General features: G+C 44.7%; 1 protein-coding gene across 5 annotated transcripts in view; it reads right to left on the reverse strand.

Annotated features, from left to right (window-relative positions):
* PLCG2 (phospholipase C gamma 2) overlaps window positions 1–21,625 on the reverse strand; it is a 210,632-nt gene extending 189,007 nt beyond the window's left edge. For 2 of the 5 annotated variants that reach the window (XM_033941198.1, XM_033941193.1), the window contains exon 1: window positions 21,012–21,155. The gene's annotated coding sequence lies outside the window, so the exon portion shown is untranslated. Of the gene's footprint in view, window positions 1–21,011; window positions 21,166–21,194; window positions 21,316–21,538 lie in introns of those variants that run through there. The other 3 variants (XM_033941197.1, XM_033941196.1, XM_033941199.1) reach the window with 3 other exon arrangements.
* Window positions 21,626–22,580: the final 955 nt, after the last annotated feature.

Raw genomic sequence — 22,580 nt, forward strand, 5'->3', positions numbered from 1 at the left:
TTTTGTTTAATTATGCATTTCTAAGAAAGAGAAGGATGATGATCACATGATGCACTAAACACAGCAGCAGGATGCGGGGTTCGGGTGTTCCTTAAAAATCTAGCCCCATTCCCTACACACTAGCATTTCAGTGTTGGAGAAGAGACAATAAGAATAACCTTACTGGGTCAGACCAATGGTCTGTCAAGGCCAGTAGTCTGTCAAGTTAGGATCACCAACAAAGATGTTCTTGATCATATAAACCCAGAGTTGTCCCTGGAAGGCAAGATTGCCAGACAGAAACTGACCTATTTTGGAAACAGGGGGATTGCGAAGATTTACGAAGTGACATAATCAAGCTTGAGAAATGGGCCTCGACATGGCAAATGAGGTTCAACATGGATAAGTGCAAAGTGATTCATGTCGGTAACAAAAATCTCATTCACGAATACAGGCTGTCCGGGGCGGTACTTGGAGAGACCTTCCAGGAAAGAGACTTGGGAGTTCTGATCGACAAGTCGATGAAGCCATCTGCACAATGCGCGGCGGCGGCAAAAAGGGCAAACAGAATGCTAGGAATGATAAAGAAGGGGATCACGAACAGATCGGAGAAGGTTATCATGCCGTTGTACCGGGCCATGGTGCACCCTCACCTGGACTATTGCGTCCAGCATTGTACATGAAGAAGGACACGGTACTACTCGAAAGGGTCCAGAGAAGAGCAACTAAAATGGTTAAGGGGCTGGAGGAGTTACCGTACAGTGAGAGATTGGAGAAACTAGGCCTCTTCTCCCTTTAAAAGATGAGTCTGAGAAGAGACATGATCAAAACATTCAAAATACTGAAGGGAATAGACTTAGTAGATAAAGACAGACTGTTCACACTCTCCAAGGTAGGGAGAACAAGAGGGCACTCTCTAAAGTTGAAAGGGGATAGATTCTGTACAAACGTAAGGAAGTTCTTCTTCACCTAGAGAGTGGTGGAGAGCTGGAACGCTCTTCCGGAGTCTGTTGTAGGGGAAAACACCCTCCAGGGTTTCAAGACTAAGCTGGACAAGTTCCTGCTAAACTAGGACGTATGCAGGTGAGGCTGGACTCATTTAGAGTACTTGTCTTTGACCTGGGGGCCGCCATGTGAGCGGACTGCTGGGCAGGAAGGACCACTGGTCTGACCCAGCAGCGGCAATTCTAATGTTCTTATGTGATGAGGGCGAATTCACTAGAAAAGGAGGAGCTACTCAGAATAGTCAGTGGTAAAATGAAGCAGAGGAGACCAAAGGCCCGTTGGCTGGATACCATCAAGAATGACATGGAAATGAACATCAAGCAATTGAAAGAAGCCATGGAACACAGGGAAGCATGGCAAGGACTGGCTTACAGAGTATCCAAGGGTCGGACATAACTGAAGGGATAGTAGTAGTAACAGGAAATGTTTTATTTTTTGGCTCCACTCATCTGTGAACAGATTTTTTTCAACTAAGAATGTTTTAAAGTCAAAATTGAGGAACAGACTAACTGCAAACAGTCTCAAACGTCTGTTACAAATGTGCAAGACAAATTATGAACCATGATTTGTTACACTGGTAAACAATATGCAGACACAGGTAGCTCATTAATGATATTTGCTACAGCTGACAGGCCAGAGTTAAGCGAGTTTATCAGCAAATGTATCCTATTTGTGTTGTGGAATCGATATATCATGGTTAATAATTAATCACTTGATATAGTAACTGCAAAAAATCTCTTTAAGTGTGTAACTCAGTTGTCTCATTTATGGAATTTGCTACTGTTGACCTTTGTAGCTGCTCCTCTTAAGTTTCTTTTAAGCATTCTCCTCATATCCTCTCACCTTGGGCTCTTCATTCCCAACCCTATGTCATATCTGTCTGTCTAAGACTATAAACTCTTCTGAGCAGGGACCATCTATTATGTTCAAATCTTTTTATTGTGGATTCAAAAGAAAACAATGCAAACAGCAAAGACAATGGAATCAACAGCCAACAATACAGAAATTGCGTATATAAGAGTAGAAACACCTCCCCCCTCGTCCACCCACCCAAACCTTTCCCAACCAACCAAGTCCCAGAGTGCAGCTCCCCCCCCCAGGAAAAAAGGATACAAAAGGCAACTCGTCCGCTCCAAAGCAGAACAAAGACTCAGCATTCCCGCAGGGAGATCCCTCCAAATGAGTACAGATTTCCTACCTCAGCTATGGAACCGACTACCCACACAGATCAGGTCACTAGACTCACTAATGACCTTCTGCAGAGCAGTAAAGACCTTCCTCTTCCGCCAATTGGGCCATTAAAAACTGCTTCCTCAATATACTTCTAGTACTCTTCGCTATGACCAGTCTGGTCTCTAGAATAAGCTGTTATTGTCTACTGTAACCTATTTGTTGTCATGACTAGTCTGTTTTCAAACGATTGTGAATGTCTACTTTTAACCCGTTCTGAGCTTCTGGGAGAACGGGATAGAAATCAAAATAAATAAATAAAAACCAAAAGGTCTCAAACGCTTCAGAAGCCCATACTCTTGCGGCCCCTTGGCAACCATACCAATCATCCCCCAACAAAAGAAAATGTCCCACACCCACAAAAAAATGGTCCTCCAGTGTCCAATCCTAAGAGAGATAATGGCGCACTCCAGCTATACTAGGCAAGAGGGTTCAAAAGGAGACTACGACCTCTAGGCAGTAAGGAAGCCAGATAAACTCCCCAAACTATCAAGAAGCTGTGCCACCGAAAAAGGTGACCTACCGTCTCTCAGGCCTCCCAAGAGGCCAAAGTATGAACCAGAAACCGTCCAAGATTGTAAAATACATTTGCAAGCACACCTTTTTTTTTTTTTTTTAATTCTTTATTTATCATTTTAAATTTTTAACAAAATCAAACATTTTGTACAGAAAGATTATCTGATCATACACAAAGTAAGAAGAAAAATAATTTCCATAATACTAAAAATCTCTAATCATATAATCTCAAGTCCTCAATGAAATGATCCAAGAATTTGTGAGTGAACTTTAAGGAAATCAATTAATAAATTCTATACAAGAAAAAGTATCTAATGACTGGATTAAGGAGCTTATATTCAATTTAATCAAGTCCATTTGTTGTTACTATTATGTTGTTCCTTCCTTTTCCAAACGTTTCAGCGTCAAGAAAGCTGTAAGTTGAGCCGGTTCAAAAAACACATATTTATTATCTCGATACCTTATACATTTACATGGGAAACGTAAAAAGAAAATACCACCCAGCTGTGTAACTCCTGCTTTCATCAGAAGAAATTGACGTCTACGGTTCTGAGTTTCTCTACTAACATCTGGAAACATTTGTATTTTCAAACCCAGAAATTCTTTATTTTTGTTCTTAAAAAACATTTTTAATATCCAATCCTTATCTGGCAACAACGCCACAGATAATAAGAGAGTTGCTGGTTTAGCCAAATCTTTATCTGATGTTTCCAAAATTGCTGTCAAATCTTGTTGAAGGACTTGTGCTTCCTGTTTCTGGTCCTTCGCTTGCTGATCCATTACTTTGGTAGGCAAATAATATACCCGAGTGAGAGGAGGTATTGATTCCTCAGGAATATTTAATATCTCAGTAAAATACCTTTTTATCATCTCCCTTGGGTTTATAGATGGAATTTTTGGAAAGTTCAGTAAGTGCAGGCTATTAGTCCGAGAATTATTTTCCATAGTTTCCATTTTTCTTCTAATAATTTGATTATCTTTTATTATTGTAGATTGAACTTGTTTAATCATTATTACTTCTTTTTCAATTTCTCCTACTTTTTCTTTAATGTTGGAAATTTCCTGTTTATTTTCCTCTATTGTTTGTTTTTGAATTTTTATGTTCTTTTCTCCTTCTTTAATCTGTTTAGTTAGTGAGTCTCCCAGTTTTGAAACCAGATCCCATATTGAGTCAAGAGTCACTTCAGCTGGTTTTTCATGTTTAAAGAAAGTCTCATGTAAAGTTAAGGAAGGCTCACCTTGACTGCCTTCTGTCTGCCGATCTGGGTTTTCTCCTCCCTCAGATCTCCTATCCGCTGGAACTATCTCTGGGCTTAAAAAAGCCATAGAGACTTCTCCTTGCTGGCTCTCAGGTGTTACAGCCTCTCGGTCAGGGAGTGCTGCTACTTCTAACCCACTCCATTCGCGTGGGGAGCTCGCACTCAGCGGTGGGGGAGGTGGATTCCTCTGGTCGGGGCTCAGAGTAGTATCCAGCCCTGGGACTTCCGGTTCGGCGTCACTCCACACCGCAGGATCCAGCGGGCGACTCCCCGACGCTGCGGGCTCCCTCTGAAGGCGCTGTAGAAAATGCTCAATGGTAGCGAGAGGGGGGTGTTCAGGGCGCCGCGAGACTGCAGCGGTGCTCTTACCCCGTCTCTTCGGCATCGCAACGAGGGAAAAGGATCTGTTCACAAAAAAATGAACAACGATAGTTCCCACAGCGTCTCACCAGTCACAGGTACGAATCGCCATCTTGGATCATCTCTGCAAGCACACCTTATGACACCATTGAGGATCCCCCCAAGGGAGCTCATGAAAAGCCTCAGGCATGTCTAAAACCAATTGCTCCACCATACCCAAAAGGAGGCTCGAAAATAAACGCTAGAGATAATGGACTATAGATTTCCAAAAAGCTTGTACAGTCCAACAGTCCCAGAAAGAATGAGCGAAGGTATTTGGATCCCGACCACATTTCAAACAGAGAGGAGAGTCAATACCCTCAATTTTATCTAATTGGACTTGAGTGTAATAGGCCCTATAGAACACTCTAACATAGCACATGCGAAACACTGCTCCCGTTATCAATCTCAGGACCCCATGTATGGTGCACAAAACGTCCCAGTGGCTAAGGTCTTTATGAAGTTCCTGACCCCAGTGCTCTTTAATCCGGGCGTTATCTTTAGGGCTCTCAAACGAAAAAAGGGCCTTATACATCGCCAACACCAAAGTAGAGCAAACCGCCACCCTAGAAAAGAAAACCCAAAGGCGCTCCTCAATCGGCTGTGCTAGCTGTTCTGCAGGTAGGTTGAGAATATAATGTTTAACTTGACAATAGGCAAAAGTGTTACCCCAACAACTACCCAATTGATCAACAAAAGCAGTAAGGGGTTTCAAACACCCCTCCAAAGTCAACAAGTGCTCCACAAGACTAATCTCTCGTTCAGCCTAACCAAGAAAAGCAGGGTTATCTCAACCAGGCAGAAAGGCCAAATTCCCCTGCAGTGAGATCTGATTTGTCACTCGGATCCCCTCCCAGCCTACCTATCAAACTCCCCCACACCGAACGCATACATTTCAAGAGCACACTCAAGCGAAACAGCGCTAGTATCTCCTCAGTAGGCAAATGTAAGAGACTAGACAAAGAGTGAGGGGCGTAAAAAGCCAGTTAAAAATCCAAAGGAGTATATTGCTGTTCCCCCTGCAACCAATCTTTCAGATGATGTAATAAGCAAGCTTTATTATAGCATCCAAAATTGGGCAACCCTAGTCCCCCCTGCAACCAACTCCCCACTAAATACTGGAAGCGAACCTTTGGATTACGAGAACACCAACAGAAACGAGACAATAAACAGAGGAGATCTTTCTTCAATAAACGAAGGGGCAATGTTTACAACACATAAAACCAGCAAGGAAAAATTACCATGCGTATCAGAGCTATAAGGCCCTTCAAGGTCAACAGAAGATCACCCCAGGCTTCATGCTGGACCTTGGTATCAGCCAAAAGGTTAGGAATATTAAGTGAATAAAGTTGTGCCATAGAGGTTGAGAGAAATACCCCCAAATACCAAAAGGAGCTCATGGTCCATCGCAATGGAAATGAATTGCCCCACTGGGCCTTTAAGGCCAAGGATGATGGTAAAGCCTCAGACCTGACCAGATTTAGGTGAAAACCAGCGTAATCTCCATATTCCCTAATAGATTCCAAAAGAGCCTGCAAAGAATGAACAGGGTCCATCAGGTGAGCGAATAGATCAACCGCAAAGGCAGCAAGCTTAAAACTCCGAGGCCCAAATTGAACTCCCTTAATGTCCGGATTTGAATAAACATCACGCAGAAGTTGGTCAAGGGCCAGTATGAACAGTAAGGGGGACAGATGACACCCCTGATGGGTTCCCCTATGAATCTCAAAGAGGGAGGATCTACAGTTATTAACCCACAAAGTGGCCTTGGGAGTAGCATAAAGCACGCGAATCTCCAAAACAAAGCGACCCTGAAACCGTACTTAGAGTAGCAAACAAAAACCCCAGCGTACGCAGTTCCAACACCTTCTCAGCGTCAAAGCTAATAAGTAAGGAGGGCGACGCGATTCTAGTACTGTATTCTAAAAAAGTCAATATTTTCTGCAAGTTCTTAGTCACCGAATGACCCTTAACAAAACCCACCCGAGACTCATGAAGAAGAAGTGGCAACAGCCGAGCCAAACAATTAGCCAGAATCTTCACTAACAGTTTTACATAAGAACATAAGAAGTTGCCTCCGCTGAGGCAGACCATAGGTCCATCCTGCCCAGCGGTCCGCTCCCGCGGCGGCCCATCAGGTCCATTGCCTGAGTAATGGTCTATACCTATCTATACCCTTCAATCCCTTTTTCTTCTAGGAATCTATCCAAACCCTCTTTGAAACCATTTAATGTTTTCTTGTCTACAACAGCCTCTGAGATAGGGCGATAGGATCTCTCCCTGGCTTCGGGAGGACTATGATCTGAGCTACATTAAGATGTTTGGGCATAGCTTCAGCATTGACCATCACATTAAACATATTAGCAAGCGGGGTCACAATTTCAGTTTTCAGAAGTTTGTAAAGCTCAGTTCTATAACCATCGATTCCAGGGGCTTTCAAAGCTTTGCGTGATAGCCAGGTCTACCTCAGGGACCATCTATTAAATGTCAAAATGTACAGCGCTGCATATACCTTTCAGTGCTATAGAAGCGATAACTAGTAGTAGCAGACCACTGAAGTATAGGCTTTATACAGGCAAGGGCTCTTCCATCCATCAATGCTTTCTCATTAGGATCTAGGTTGAAACAAGTAGGTCATCAACTTAATCTTAAATGGCAAACAGCAAGATTCTAATCAAAGTGTTGAAGTAAGTGGTTGCAGAATTTAGGGCCAGTGACCCTGGAAATAAGAGTCACAAATGAATGGGCAATTCCTCTAACCTGCTTATTCCATTCACGATAATGAATACCAACCGCTTTAGAGAAGCGCTATCTCCCCTTCTATGGTTTTATCCTCCCCACTTACCACCCTTTTTTATTTTATCTCGATGTATTTCATTCTTATCTCCCCCTTGATCCGCTTGTTTTGGTTTGTCTATGTCTTACCCATTGAACATGTATATATACAGTATATATATATTTTTTTTTTTTAATCTTGTTTTAATTTTAATTTTTTTTAGCAGTATAAGCTGTCTAGGTACTAGTTGATAGACGGTATATCAAGTATTGAATAAACTTGGAAACGTTGATGGATGTGACAGAAGGCAGAGATAAGCAGACTGAACTATGTGAATTCATTCTTGTTTGGCCTGATCAAAATTTATTTATTGTTTATAAATTTAACGATACAGCATCCTTCTTCAAAATATTTGCACTGAGAAATATAGACTACACTCGCAAGTGGGATCCTCTTATGCTGAATGTTTTTCTCTTGTGGGTTCCTGTAATACAGGGATCTCAAAGTCCCTCCTTGTGGACTGCAATCCGGTCGGGTTTTCAGGATTTCCCCAATGAATATGCATTGAAAGCAGTGCATGCACATAGATCTTATGCATATTCATTGGGGAAATCCTGAAAACCCGACTGGATTGCGGCCCTCAAGGAGGGATTTTGAGACCCCTGCTGTAATACATGCTTCCACAGTTTAAAGCACGGCCTGCTCGAGGGACCTGTGCCAACCTCTTCCTTCTGAGCTCCTGTGAAGAGCATGCTTGTATTAGAACCGTGTCCCCCAAACTTTGTGGAGCTGCGGCACACTAAACGTAGTGGCCGCGGCTTGAGGCACCCGGAAGCATGCAGACGTGGCTGTGATGACATCACACACATGTGACATCGTCACGTCAACGTCCGTGCATGCCTGAAGGCCCCCAGTGGGAGGTACCAGCAGGGAAGAGGGCCGGAGAGGCGCTAGCACTGGCTGATTGTCTACGAGAGAGATCTGCATATAATGAAGATGCCAGGCATGCAAATCTGTTCCATGCATATTCATTAGAGCTATCCTGAAAACCCAGGACAGGGTTTGGGACCACTGGTCTACAGGACATGCCTCTTGCTGCGAGAGGCACATCCTGTGGGCAGTCAGCCAGCGCCTCTCCAGTGTTGCGATACACCTGAAATCTCTGTATCCACTCATAGCATAATCTTTTGTAAACCGCATTGAACTAAGGGTTAAACGGTATAGAAATCTGTTATGTTACTAGTCTTTAAGCCCATTACATTTACGGGTGCTAGAATCCCTCTCCCTAACTGTCTCTCCATGGCTGTCTTCTGTCTTCCCCCCCCCCCCCCCGAGCAAAGCTGTCTGTTCCCAGCACACCTCCCCCCCAAAGCAGCCCCCTTTCCCTCTCCCTATCCATGGCCTCTTCTGTCTCCCCCCAGCACACCCCTCCCCCCAAAGCAGCCCCCTTTCCCTCTCCCCCTGGCTCCCGGTATTGATCCCCTTCTTACCCTCCCCTCCATCCCGGCGTCTTCTGGCCTGCTCCTCTTCAAAGCAGCCTGCGATCATGGTGGCCGGCTTTAGCGAACCTCGCAGGCTGCTCTCCAACTCGGTAGCATGCTACTGAGGTTGGAGAGCGGCCTGCGAGGTTCTTTAAAGCCAGCCACGATCGCAGGCTGTTCTGATAAGGATCGGCGGTGAGTGAGGTGACACGGCGAGGACACGGGCAGGCAGCGAGTGAGGGCGGGCGGTGTCGCACCGAGACAGGGAGAGAGCACAGTCGCGCACCTTCAGCCCCCGCATGCGCCGTGAGGTTAGAATGTTGCCACAGAAGCACACCTCATGGCGCCACACTGCACAAATTTTCGAGACCGCATGTGCGCTCTAGCATTTTATTATATATGATGTTATCTCAGGAGGCACACTGGTGTGCCGGGGTGCAGTTTGCGATACACTGTATTAGAAGGCAGCACTTTCCGTAGAATGAGGGTCCATTGTCTAGTCTTCGGTTTATATACCGGGTCATCTCCTAACAGAGCTTGACTCGGTTCAACATGAATAAGAAAATGTTAAAGTGCTATCAATTCGTCAGTTCACTGAGAGAGTGGAGCACTTCTGGAACAGCAGTGGAGACAGGAGAAAACTGTGATAGAGTTCAGGCACATGTGGCTATAGACACGAAAGGATATTAGTGGCATGAAGGAAGAAGATGATCACAGGCTGAGGAGGATTCATGTGGCACTACTGGCAGGCCAGAATAGACAAACTGAAGGAACCAAATGGTCCCCATTTGCTTTCTATGGCAAGTGATCTAAGAACCAGCAGTCAAAATATATAATAGTTCTTCAAGTGCACGCTAATTTGGAGAACAGATACCACTCATCAATTCATTTATCAAACAGCAAACAAAATTGAGTAGTTTCAAGAAAATGCTGAAGAAACATCTTTCTGTAAGATGAAATATGGGATTTGATTTAAAGTTTTTTGATGTGAGGCGCTGGTAGCCTCTCTGTAATTTTACGAGGCTTTACATTATTATATGATGATGTTTTAATGATGTTTTATTTGTTGTAATGTATGTGATTTTGCTTATGCATGTATTTCATTGTGACCCCGCCTTGGGAAAGGCGGGATATAAATAAATAAATACATACAAATAATAATAATAATTTTTGTATATTTGGAAGTCCTCAGTGTGAATTGCATAAGTCAGATAAATGTAAAGGAGCTCATAATCGAAAGAGAAAAACGTCCAAAAACCGGCCTAAGTCGGCACTTGGACGATCATCAGTCAAAAACGTCCAAGTGCCGATAATAAAACCGGGTTTTGGATGTATTTATAAATGGCCTAGGCCTTCATAGTGCCGCTGAACGACCATAGCTAAATGGGGCATGTCAGGAGGAGTGTCGAGGGTGGGATTTGGGCAGGATGTGGGCAGGCTTAGATTTAGTCGTACTGCATGTATAACCGAAAGTTATACAGCACAGGATCGACGGAACTTGGACGTTGTGACTTAGACCATTTAAAACATGGTCTAAATCACAAAAACCCACATAAAGTCACCAGATAAGCACTGCAAACACGTAATACAGACCACCGACCCCCCTCCCCCATAAAAATATTAATCACAACTTGAAAATTGTGCCTCCAGAACATCATCACCTGGCAACCTGGCATAGGAAAGCCTAGTCGTGCTGCACAGAGGCGTCTTAAGCCGTCTTGGGGGTGGGTTAGAGACCCATGGAGAGAAGGATCCCTGCCCATAAGCCCCTGTAATCACTGCATTGCTGGTTAAACATGTACACTCCCCTATACACCCCCAAAAACCTTTTTTACTGGCTTATAAGTGGCTCCTGCAGCCATAACGGCTATTGGGGTGGTAGATAAGTGGGTCTAGGGGATTCTGGAGGTGTTTTGGTGGGCTCATCATGATCTATAATAATAATAATAACAACTTTATTCTTCTATACCGCCACAATCTTGCAACTTCTAGGCGGTTTACATTCAAGAGAGCTGGACATTCAGCGAGTTACAATATGCAGATATCAGAGGAAATATAGAGTACAGAAAACTTTGAGAAGGGAGCTGTAGTGAGATGAAGACATGGCACCCTTTTTGTAAAGTTCACAGCAGTGCCCTGTAAGGTACCTCACTATTTAGGTGTTCAGTCCATCACTTTGCAGATCCCACGTCCAACAGGGCTTGTTCTAGGCGTTTTTGACTTGGACAAAAAGTTGGACGAAAATGTGGTATAAAGATGGACGATTTAGCGACTTGGATGATCATATTGGCAGGACGTATACTTAGATGATTTTCAAAACGAAAAAAAATTTGGACATATTTTTCAAAAATATGTCCTAAGCTGTTTTTTTACTTTGGATGATTTGCGACTTAGACGAAAACGGACTTAGACGTTCCTTTTGATTATGCCCCTCCACGCATTCAATGCTTATTTCTTGCAAGAGCGCTAGGTGCAACACAGCACACCATCGAAGGACTTTCCATGGTGCATAATTAATAGTGCAAAGTGCAAAAAAACACTCAAATGTATAATGTGAACAGATAAAAATGATGAAATGAGTGGAGACCAATCCCACAAATGCTCCAAAATACTGACATTCCCTATGCCAAATAAACTGACTTTTCTTTCCGCTCAGCCTATTACCAAGAGACGTCCTGGAGACATAGGAACCTCCAGTTCAGGTCAGTGGTCACCTGCAGGATGTCCTGACCTGATCAGATGCAGTTTTTCTACAGCTAGAAATGAGTTTTGTAAAAAAAAAAAAAAGTTTAGCTGTGGGGACATGAAGATAGCTACAACTCTTCTGGTTCTCAAACCACATTCCATAGAAGGTAGAATATTTTTATCTGCTCACATCTGTCTGCCTGTATAGTTGTTTTGCATGAAGTTGCCATGAATTTGCCATCAAAGCAGCTCATTAATGAATTTTAATTAAAAAAATTAGCATATAGCAGGCCATGCAAAAATTGTATTCTTGCAACAGTGAAAACTTTTGAAAATGGGGTTTCAAACACAAAATCATGTGAAAGAACCCTACATTTTCAGAGGTTTGGCATCTTTTGCACAAGAAACCCAGTTTATGGGAGCTACTGCGCCTTAGTACATCAAAGTCTCCCCCCCCCTTAGACTAAACCGTAATAATAATAATAAATTTATTTTTATATACCGCCATACCCGAGAGTTCTAGGTGGTTCACAGCATATTGGATAAGATACAAACAGTACAAGTTATTTTAAAAAAGACAGCAATTGAAGGCATCTAGTGGAAGAAATATATAAATTATAAAATGCATGCAGTATAAAAGAATGCGGAGAATTTTACAAAGCAAGATAAAAATATAAAAAAGTATTAAGACCCTGGCCTATTAAATAATTGAGTTTTTATCTGTTTTCTAAAATCCAGATAAGAAGAGGCTTCTAACACAAACCAGGCAGATTCTTTCACAAAACCTTTTATACTGGCAAAATTTTACTGAGGGGATAGGCGAACAGATGTAATCTTCGAGAACTCTTGTTAGTGTAACTCAGATTAAAATGAGAGTTTAGGGAACTCGGTACATACCGAATGTTATTTTATAACAAAAACATGAAAACTTGAACAGAACTCTGGATTCAAATGGCAGCCAATGGGGCTTTTGATAGGAAGGGGTGACATGTTCCCATTTCTTTAGGCCAAAAATAAGGCGGACAGCCGTGTTCTGGACCACCCTTAATTTTCTAATCATTTTCTTGGGAGCGCCTACATAAATAATATTGCAGTAGTCGAGAATACTCAGGATAGAAGATTGGACTAGTAGACGAAAGGAAACTTTGTCAAAATATTTTTTAATAGTATGGAGTTTCCAGAGCACTGAAATATTTTTCTTAAACACTAAATCAGTTATGAGCGCAGGGAGCTGCTATGAGTGTCGGGAGCAGCGCAGAGCATTCAGCGCGGCTCCCTGCGCTTATAACTGCTATCACAGTTTACTAAAAGGGTGGGGGGGGGGTATTAATGGTTGCTCCAAATACCCTTCTGGTCTGTGAGCTCTTTGGGGTAGGGACTTTACCCTGTATGTAATCTGCTTACAGTACAACAACACTGCTCAGACTGGAATATAAATATCTACCATAAGTGAACATTTCTAAAGGCAGATAGTAATATCCATTTTGTATCAATTAAGGGTCCAATATTCAGCCAGAGCTGGTAAACATCTGGCTCACAGATAATGGAGTTATTCCCAGATGTTCAAAGCTGAGACCTGTGCAAGCTTCATTTTGAATATTGGGTTATTTTTAAACTGGATTAAACATAGCAGCTTAAACCAATATTAAACACTTAAGTGGCAATGGGCAGTGACATAGTGAGGGTAAGGGACAACCTCTACCCTCCCCAACGTGCATGCGTGTGCCTTTCCTTCCCCCGTACCTCTTTAACTTTGCCGGCGTGAGCAGCATCTTCAACCTGCTGCCCGCACTGGCCTTGGTTCTCCTTCTGATATCACTTCCTGGTCCCAAGACCCTCCAAGGGGATTCCTGCTTTCCCGCCACACTAGTCTGACCGAGAGCTTGAGATGCGCGGTATCAGAAGTTGAGGCTGTTCCCGCAGTATCAAGTCTTGCAGGACTCGATACCGTGAGACTAACCTCAATGTCCAGTGCAGCACGACTAAACCTCATGGTTAAGCCAGTCATGGCAGAGAAGCAGGAATCCCGTTAAAGGATTTCACGGAACTTCTGTTGTCTTTATCTCAAGAAAGATATAGTGGCGCTAGAAAAGGTTCAAAGAAGAGCGACCAAGATGGTAAAGGGGATGGAACTCCTCTCGTATGAGGAAAGACTAAAACGGTTACGGCTCTTCAGCTTGGAAAAGAGACGACTGAGGGGAGGTATGATTGAAGTCCACAAAATCCTGAGTGGAGTAGAACGGGTACAAGTGAATTGATTTTTCGCTCTGTCAAAAATTACAAAGACTAGGGGACACTCGATGAAGTTACAGGGAAATACTTTTAAAACCAATTGGAGGAAATTTTTTTTCACTCAGAGAATAGTTAAGCTCTGGAACGCGTTGCCAGAGGATGTGGTAAGAGCGGATAGCGTAGCTGGTTTTAAGAAAGGTTTGGACAAGTTCCTGGAGGAAAAGTCCATAGTCTGTTATTGAGAAAGACATTGGGGAAGCCATTGCTTGCCCTGGATTAGTGGCATGGACTGTTGCTACTCCTTGGGTTTTGGCCAGGTACTAGTGACCTGGATTAGCCACCATGAGAACAGGCTACTGGGCTTGATGGACCATTGGTCTGACCCAGTAAGGCTGTTCTTATGTTCTTAATCAATGCTAGCAGGGAAGCAGAGAACCTGAGAAATTACCAGTGGCAGGGAGGCAAGAATCCATCAAAAACAGTAATTGTCAATCAGGTGACGGGAAAGAGACACAGTGTAGGATGAGGGATACATATGACAGAAAGAACGGGTGAAGGATTGGGGGTCACATGGGGGAGAGAAAATCAGTTTGACACTGGCAAAAGGGCAAATGGGGAGACAGAAGAGTATAAAATTTATGGACTGCTTATAGGCAAAAAAAAAAAAAAAAAGCTGGGGAAGGAGGGAGGGTCAAAGGAACCGAAGAAAGCATGGAGTTTCATTCTGAAACTGCCACTGACATTACTGAGATAGTAAGGAACAGTGGCGTTGCAAAGGGGAACCTGCCCCCCCCTTCCCACTTTGGGCTCAGGCTCACTCCAAACCTAAATTAAACTAAACCTTAAGTTTATATACCGCATCCTCTCCATAATTATGGAGCTCGGTGCGGTTTACAAGAGCTTAATGTAAGGAAGGAACAGCATAATGAGGTTGGATGTTGAGTACAGGGGGGGAAGACAGCATTACATTTTTGTGAATTGCCTAGTTTTCAGGTGCTTTCAGAATAGTTGGAAGGAGCCCAGATTCCGTAGTGGGGCAGTAAGGTTATTCCAGAGCTCGGTGATTCTGAAGAACAGAGATTTCCCTAATTTTCCCGCATAGTGGATACCTTTTAGCGTGGGGTAGGATAGTTTAAGTTTTTGGGGTGGATCTGGTGGAATCAGGACTCAAGGAGTTCTAAGATAGTGGAATTAGGGGAGGGAGGATGCCGTGTAGGATCTTAAAAGCTAAGCAGGCGCATTTAAAGTGAACCCTGGAAATTACTGGAAGCCAGTGAAGTTTAGACAGGAGTGGGGAAACATGATCGTGTTTGCTTTTTGCGAAGATCAGCCTGGCCGCAGTGTTCTGAATCCGCTGAAGACTTTGAAGACCTGCACTGTACCCGCTAAATGGACAGTAAGGATGCCAAAGCCTCGCCGGCTGATGAAATGCACTGCTGAGCCACCTCCTCCTGGACTGCAGCAGTCACCTGGAAGTCAGTGGGTGCAAGAACTGAGCATGCTTGTGGCATCCCAGAGTCGGTGGCTGGAGGCATCCTGCCAACTTCCAGGTTACTATAGGACAGTGGTCTCAAACTCAAACCCTTTGCAGGGCTGCAGAAAAAAATAGTTAATGTCTTATTAAAGAAACTAGCTTTATAGCCCGTTACATTAATGGGTGCTAGAATATATGTGTGTGTGTCTTTATTTCTTTGTCTCTCTGTCTCCTTAGCCACTTTCTGTATTTCTGTCTTTCTTTCTTTTGGCTGTCCACCACCAACCACCCCTTCACTGCTCCCCTTATCCAGCAGCAGGCCTTCTCCCTTTATTTTACCTCCCCCCTGTCCATCAGCACCTCTTCCTGCTCCCCCTGTCCATCAGTAGGCCTTCCCTTCCTTTTTTCCCCCCTCTCTTCCTGCTCCCCCTGTCCAGCATCATGCCCTTTCCCTCTCTCACAATACCTAAACGGTTTACAATACTTTTACAATGAGAAAAAAAAACAATGTTTAAAAGAAACAAAAAAAGTAATCTATATATAAAATCGGAGGTATGTATGTGTGTATGTGCCTCGATCACGCAAAAACGGCTTGACCGATTTGAACGAAACTTGCTATGCTGATCCCTCACTACCTGGGGTGATATGTTCTGTGGGTCTCGTGGCCCACCTGCAAACGTGGGCGGAGCTACAAACAGAAAATCTGATTTCACCCATTCAAGTCAATGGAAAAAATGTAAAAAGCTGTGGGACCGATTTGAACGAAACTTGGTATGCAGATCCCTCACTACCTGGGGTGATATGTTCTGGGGGTCTCGCGGCCCACCTGCACACGAGGGCAGAGCTACAAATAGAAAATCTGATTTCACCCATTCAAGTCAATGGTAAAAATGTAAAAAGCTGTGGGACCGATTTGAACGAAACTTGGTATGCAGATTCCTCACTACCTGGGGTGATATGTTCTGGGGGTCTCGCGGCCCACCTGCACACATGGGCGGAGCTACAAAACAGAAAATCTGATTTCACACCATTCAAGTCAATGGGAAAAATGTAAAAAGCTGTGGGACCGATTTGAACGAAACTTGATATGCAGATCCCTCACTACCTGGGTGGATATGTTCTGGGGGTCTCGCTGCCCACCTGCACACGTGGGCGGAGCTACAAAACAGAAAATCAGATTTCACCCATTACATGTCAATGGAAAAAATGTAAAAAGCTGCCATTCTCACAGTAATTCCAACTACCTGGGGTGATATGTTCTGGGGGTCTCGCGGCCCACCTGCACACGTGGGCGGAGCTACAAACAGAACATCAGATTTCACCCATTCATGTCAATGGAAAAAAAAGTAAAACGCTGCCATTCTCACAGTAATTCAAAAAAAGCTTGACCGATTTGAACGAAACTTGGTATGCAGATCCCTCACTACCTGGGGTGATATGTTCTGGGGGTCTCTTCACCCAAGAATTTATATGTTCTTGCTCCTGGAGGTGAAACTAAAAAATGTTGTTTATAATCAAGTTTTGTGTTAGTTGTATTGTATTCATTTTGTCAAATATTTCACATTAGAATTTGAATATTGTACTTTTTATAAAGGCTGTAAAAAAATAATTCATTCACCACTATAAAGTATCTTTATTTGAATCCATTTACAGTGTTATTGCTATAATTAAATACCCGTGCAACGCCGGGGCATCAGCTAGTATTGAATAAAATAAATTATAATTAAAATGATTGGGGGTTGACAAACTGAAAAGTACTAACTGGAACAGTGGGAGAAGGGGGGACAGGGGAGTGAAAAATACATCAAGATTAAAAATTTAAAAAAGTGGGGGCGGGGAGGAGAATACAGTAGGAATGGCTTCTAAGGAAGTGTTTGCCATTCTCTGCTGGTTAGGTCTCATCTCAAGCGTTGTAAGCATACTTAAAGAAGGTGGTTTTTACTTTTAAGTTGTCTGGTCCCTTGCAGCCGCGCGGCGGCTCCTCCCGCACGGAGAGGGGAGGAGGCCCTCCCTTCCTCAGCCCTGCGCGCCTTCAGCTGGCCACGGCTTCACACGGGCTCCACCGACAGCCGTAGCGGCCTGAAAGATGTATGAGTGCGGATATGTGGTGCAGTAGCGGTATTTCCCTCCCCCTCCACGTCGTGCCTTACCGAGAATTTTTTTTGTGTGTAAAAGTGCCCAGCGGCTTCTCTCAGGATCCCTGCCTGCCTCCCTTAGTCCCTATGCTGCCCCCTTCCTGCAGTCCCAACAGACGTCCTTACTCCAGCAGGGGCCGCAGCACTCTAAAACACGCTGTTTCGCGGCCTGCTACTGCCCTGATTTGCTCTGCCCGTGTCAGGCAGAGCAAATTAGGGCAGTAGCAGGCCGCGAAGCAGCGTGTTTACAGTGCTGCAGCCCCTGCTGGAGTAAGGACGCTTGTCGGGAACTGTCACGCCGCTGGAGCCTGGAGGCGACGGAGAGGGCAGGGGGTGCTAGCGGCCGGCAGCCGCCACTCCGAGGCCAGACCGTAAGCCGCGCAAGCGCACTTCCTAGCTACAGCTCACGGAAAACGGACGCACGCATAGGAAGTGCGCATGCGCGGCTTACCGTTTTATTATATTAGATGACAACTTTGCATGAGGTAAAACTCGGTATGAATCTTTCCTTAATTGCTTCTAATTTCAGCTATGCACCGCTGAAAGCAGTGCAACATGCAGAAAGTGAAGAAGAGGTGCCGAATTTCGTGAGAGTTCACAAGATTACGTACACACGCACAAGCTGCACTGCCTTCAGTGATTACCTTACGTTCTGGAACATCCGCCTCACTACTGTCACCTCATGCAGCACTTTCCTGCATCTGTATGCGATTGTCCTCTCCACCTCACAATCGCGTACAGACACAAGAAAGCGCTTGTGTGAGGTTACAGCAGTGAGGCGGGCAACGTTCTAGAACAATGGTAACATACCAAGGGCCTCAAAATAGTACCTGGCAGGCCACATGCGGCCCATGGGCCGCAAGTTTGAGACCCCTGCTATAGGAGAACCAGGAGGAGGAATTTGGCTCAGCAGGGAATTTCTTTGCACTATGCACTATACACATGGGTGGAAAACTATGTTACCTCTCCCTCAGTCCATCTCTGCCACCCCATCCCCCCCCAAATAAAACCAGAGAGCTGGCTATATCTCTGGTAGGGAACCCATAGGTTAAGCCTCCCCAATCCCAATCGCAGCCTTCCCGGCCTTCAGACCTGGTACTGATTGATGAGTGGCACAGGGGAGAGGAGGGACGAAGAGAAAGAGAGAGACAGAGCAATGCTACATGCCAGGAGCAGAGAAAGGGCACAAAGAGACAAAAATTAAATAGCCAGACAGCATAGGTAGGAAAAAGAATTTTATTTTGAATTGAGGATGAAGAAATGTGGTAGCGCTTTAATATACTTTAAGAGTTAATAAATGCAGTATAAAGAAAAAGCGGAAAGTAGGGGGAGGGCACCTTTTTTTAGGACTAAGGGCTCCTTTTAACAAAGCAACATTACCAGTTAGTGGTGGCACTGAATCCGAAGAAGCCAATTCAATTCCCATGGGCTTCACATTCAGCGCACAGCATTCACTGCTTTGGTAAAAGGAGCCCTAAATAAAATTTTTGACTACGAGGGGGTGCTGAAAAGTTCTCAGCCCAGCCAAGAAGAGAATGACATGGGTATGGTTCAATCAGTGATCTGAAAACAATGTCAAAAAAAACAGAATTTAGTTTCTGCAAATTGGTAGTTAATAAAATAAGATAACACTCTTTATCAGCTGTGGCAAAATAACGCTCAGAATAAGGAAGTTGTTTGGGCTGAGTTCAGCACGGCCTCGTATGTAATAAAGTGAGCCAAGTATAGGACAATTAAGCCACTGTGACATCACTTATGAGGTTGGCTCTTATTGGTGGAAGGAGGCATTATGACATCACAGTCTCTGCTCTGGTTACCAGACACTAAAACTCTTCACGCTATGAGGGGATGCTGAAAAGTTCTCAGCCCAGCCAAGAAGAGAATGACGTGGATATGATTCAATCAATGATCTAAAACAATGTCAAAAAATCAGAATTTAGTTTCTGCAGATTGGTACTTAACAAAATAAGATAACACTTTTTTCAGCTACAGTGGCAAAATAACGCTCAAAATTGAGGAAGTTGGTTGGGTGGCCTGAAAACCTTTCAGCAGCCCCTCGTAGTTTTCAGAGGCCAAAACCTAGACAGTATCATGTCATCTATTTATTTACATCATTTATATGCCACTTATACCAAAGCAGCTTCTTAATATCAAAGGCACATGCCACTGTACACTTGTGCATATGGAAAGGCATGCAAAAACAAATACATCTTTAATACTTTCGTAAACTGCTACAGAGATGTACTAAAATGTATAGGCTGTTCCACAAATGTGGAGGTGAGTTTGGCCTCTGAAAACTAGTTAAAAATAGAATAAGTTAGTCCGATTAAAAGATTATCACCTTATTATTTATTCAGTGTGCGTGGATGCATGTGTGGACTTTGCGTGTTGACCCTCCAAATGTTATAAAATGTGGCCCCTGAAAGAAAAAAGTTGGACAAGCCTGGGCTAGCCCCAACCAAGCGATTTAACAGGTCAGCAGCTAGCTAAACCACTTTGAAATTGGCCCCTCCATCTTTTAGGATGAGTAACTGAAACAACTTTAACCAACTAACTCAGTGGTCTCAAACTCAAACCCTTTGCAGGGCCCCATTTTGGATTTCTAGGTACTTGGGAGGGCCTCAGAAAAAAAAAAAGTTAATGTCTTATTAAAGAAATGACCATTTTGCATGAGGTAAAACTCTTGGGCGTCCAACCTGCGGCCCAAAGGCCGCATGAGGTCTTGTGAAGTATTTTGTGCGGCCCTGATCGGGGGCGATGCAGTGTTTTCCTCAGCTGCCCCTGGGTGTTTACCGTCTTGCCCGCTCCCTCCTCTGTCTTGCTGCAGCATTTGCGCAGCCCCAGAATCATTTTTTTTGGCCCATGTGGCCCAGAGAAGCCAAAAGGTTGGACACCCGTGCTTTACAGTTTATAAATCTTTCCTTTTGGCTAAGTGTTAATAATAATATTGTCATTTATAGCTAAAGAGACATATGATCAAGAAACTGTTTTATTTTACTTTTGTGATTATGATAAACATACCGAGGGCCTCAAAATAGTATCTGGCGGGCCGCGAGTTTGAGACAACTTAACTAACTGGTTATTCCCCTGAGCACTTTTGTTTAAAAAAAAAATAAAAATGCATCAGGCAGAATTGGCAGCTGGTACCTATGTGATGTGATTCACAACTTTTTTACCCAGCATAGAATTAGTATGTTCCAGTGTGGCAAGAAATCTGGGCCACTCCCAGTCCCCCAGGTGGCTTCTACCTCCAGATTACCAAAGACCCCCCTAATTGTGAAACTTTTTGGGGCTACAAGGTGCTTCTTACTTTGCTCTTCTAGTTGGGTCAGTGTGCTGCCAGCGAGGGTGAAGGCATGAAATGGGCCTACTGTTTACAGAGTCATTTCCCATTTCGCATCTTTGGGTTCAAGTGCACGAATCCTCTGCTGGGGGGAGGGGAATTTTGCGGGGCGTTATTGGAGTTAACGAGGTTTGAACTCGGAGCCGGAGGATCAACTGAGGAAGTGGCTCTCTGGAGCACGGATTACTCATCTCCAGTTCCTTCACATTTTAGAAGTAAAAGTTCAAATAATACAAGAAGCTGCCCGTCAACTGGATCCCAAATAAACGCGTACCAAGGAGATAGTGCTACAGCCTCTGACTGCTGACCTGCACTACCCGGATCTGCACCCCATTCCAACACCAAACAACTCGGTCTTGCCCCCTGCCCGGTGCTGCTCCGATGCCCGTATCTGCCCTTCCTCCCTTGACCGGGCTGCTCCCCCTGCCGGCCGCAGCACTTCCTCCTTCACGCCGAGCCCCTCCCTGAGCCGTAAGTCGGTAACAGGCAGCTCCTACCTCCGGGATCCCGGGGCTGAGACGCCCCTTCAACGCGCCGGACCGGAGCCCACCAGCCTCCCTCTGGGCTGCCGCCTCTCGACCCTGCTGCCGGCTGCCACCCCGCCTGCTCTCCTCTCCCCGCCCCGCATTCGGGAAATCCGGACCGTCCCTCCTCCTCCAGCCTCCGTCGCGCCGCCTCACCTGGGGCGCAGCCTTAGCTTCCACTGGGGTGGCGTGACCGCCCCCGACAGAGACCGGGGGCACGACTTGAACTCGCGTCCTGGGACCGCAGTTTGTGAAATGCCTGGGCAGTATTTATCCCCTGTTTTGTTTTATTGCAGCCCACTAGGGCAGAGCTTCTTAAACTCTATGGGGAGGGGGGAGGGGTTCTCTACAGCCGGGACATCCACAATTGCATATAAATAATAATAATTTAATTTTATATACCGCCATACTCAAAAAGTTCTAGGCGGTTCACAACAATCAATTAAAATGCAAAACATTGAAAACAAGTTCTATGAATATAATATAAGAAAAATACATACATGTAATCAAAAGTTATCTTGTACCGATTCGTTGTGGACATCCTAAAGTCTTGACCGGTTGAGAGCAGGTTGGGGGGGAAAAAACCCAACAACCCATGTATTGCCTTACTTCCGGGTTTGGGTGGGAGTGGGTTATTTTTCATATTCTTTCTGGGTAGTGCATTCAGTGTCCTCACAATCTGGACTAACAGTTCTCTTCCACTGGGCTACTCTGAAGACTCCACAATCAGGCTCCCAACCATAATGTGTGCTTCTAGTGGCCTCCTCTGGTTCTGGTTTTCTCACTTTAACATAGTAGATGACGGCAGATAAAGACCCGAATGGTCCATCCAGTCTGCCCAACCTGATTCAATTTAAATTTTTAAATTTTTTCTTTCTTAGCAAGAATCCAAAGCTCTACCCGGTACTGTGCTTGGGTTCCAACTGCCGAAATCTCAGTTAAAATCTACTCCATCCCATCTAAACCCTGCCAGCCATTGAAGTCCTCTCCAGCCCATCTCATTACAGTGGAACCTTGGTTTACGAGCATAATTTGTTCAAGAAGTATGCTCGTAAACCAAATTGCTCGTATATCAAAGTGAGTTTCCCCATAGGAATGAATGGAAACTCGCTTTGATTCGTTCCAACTCCTCCCCCCCCCTACCCGAGGCTACCGGCACTGCTCCATTTCCCCCCTCCCCAAGGCCACCGGCGCTGCTCCATACTCCCCCCGCGATCCGGCATCCTCCCTCCCCGCTCGCATCGCCCCCCTCCCCCGCGATCCTACATCCTCCCCCGAGCACCGAAACGACATCCCTTACCCCGATTGGGCACCGGCACCAGCACCAACGCACAGGACATGCCAGTGCCCGAAGATCCTCTCTCTTCTGTGCTGGGCTGGGCGGTGCATCGGAGATCCTTCCTCTTGCCTCTGCTGGGTTGAATCTAGGAGAGAGCGAGACCAGAAGGCCTTGAGCATGCGCCTCTGACAATGACTGTGCACCTGGATCCATTGTATATCCTAAGCATCATACATTAACACATCACCTCTTAGCTGCAAGTT

This window comes from Geotrypetes seraphini, chromosome 4, assembly GCF_902459505.1.
Source record: "Geotrypetes seraphini chromosome 4, aGeoSer1.1, whole genome shotgun sequence".
Classification (NCBI taxonomy): Eukaryota; Metazoa; Chordata; class Amphibia; order Gymnophiona; family Dermophiidae; genus Geotrypetes; species Geotrypetes seraphini.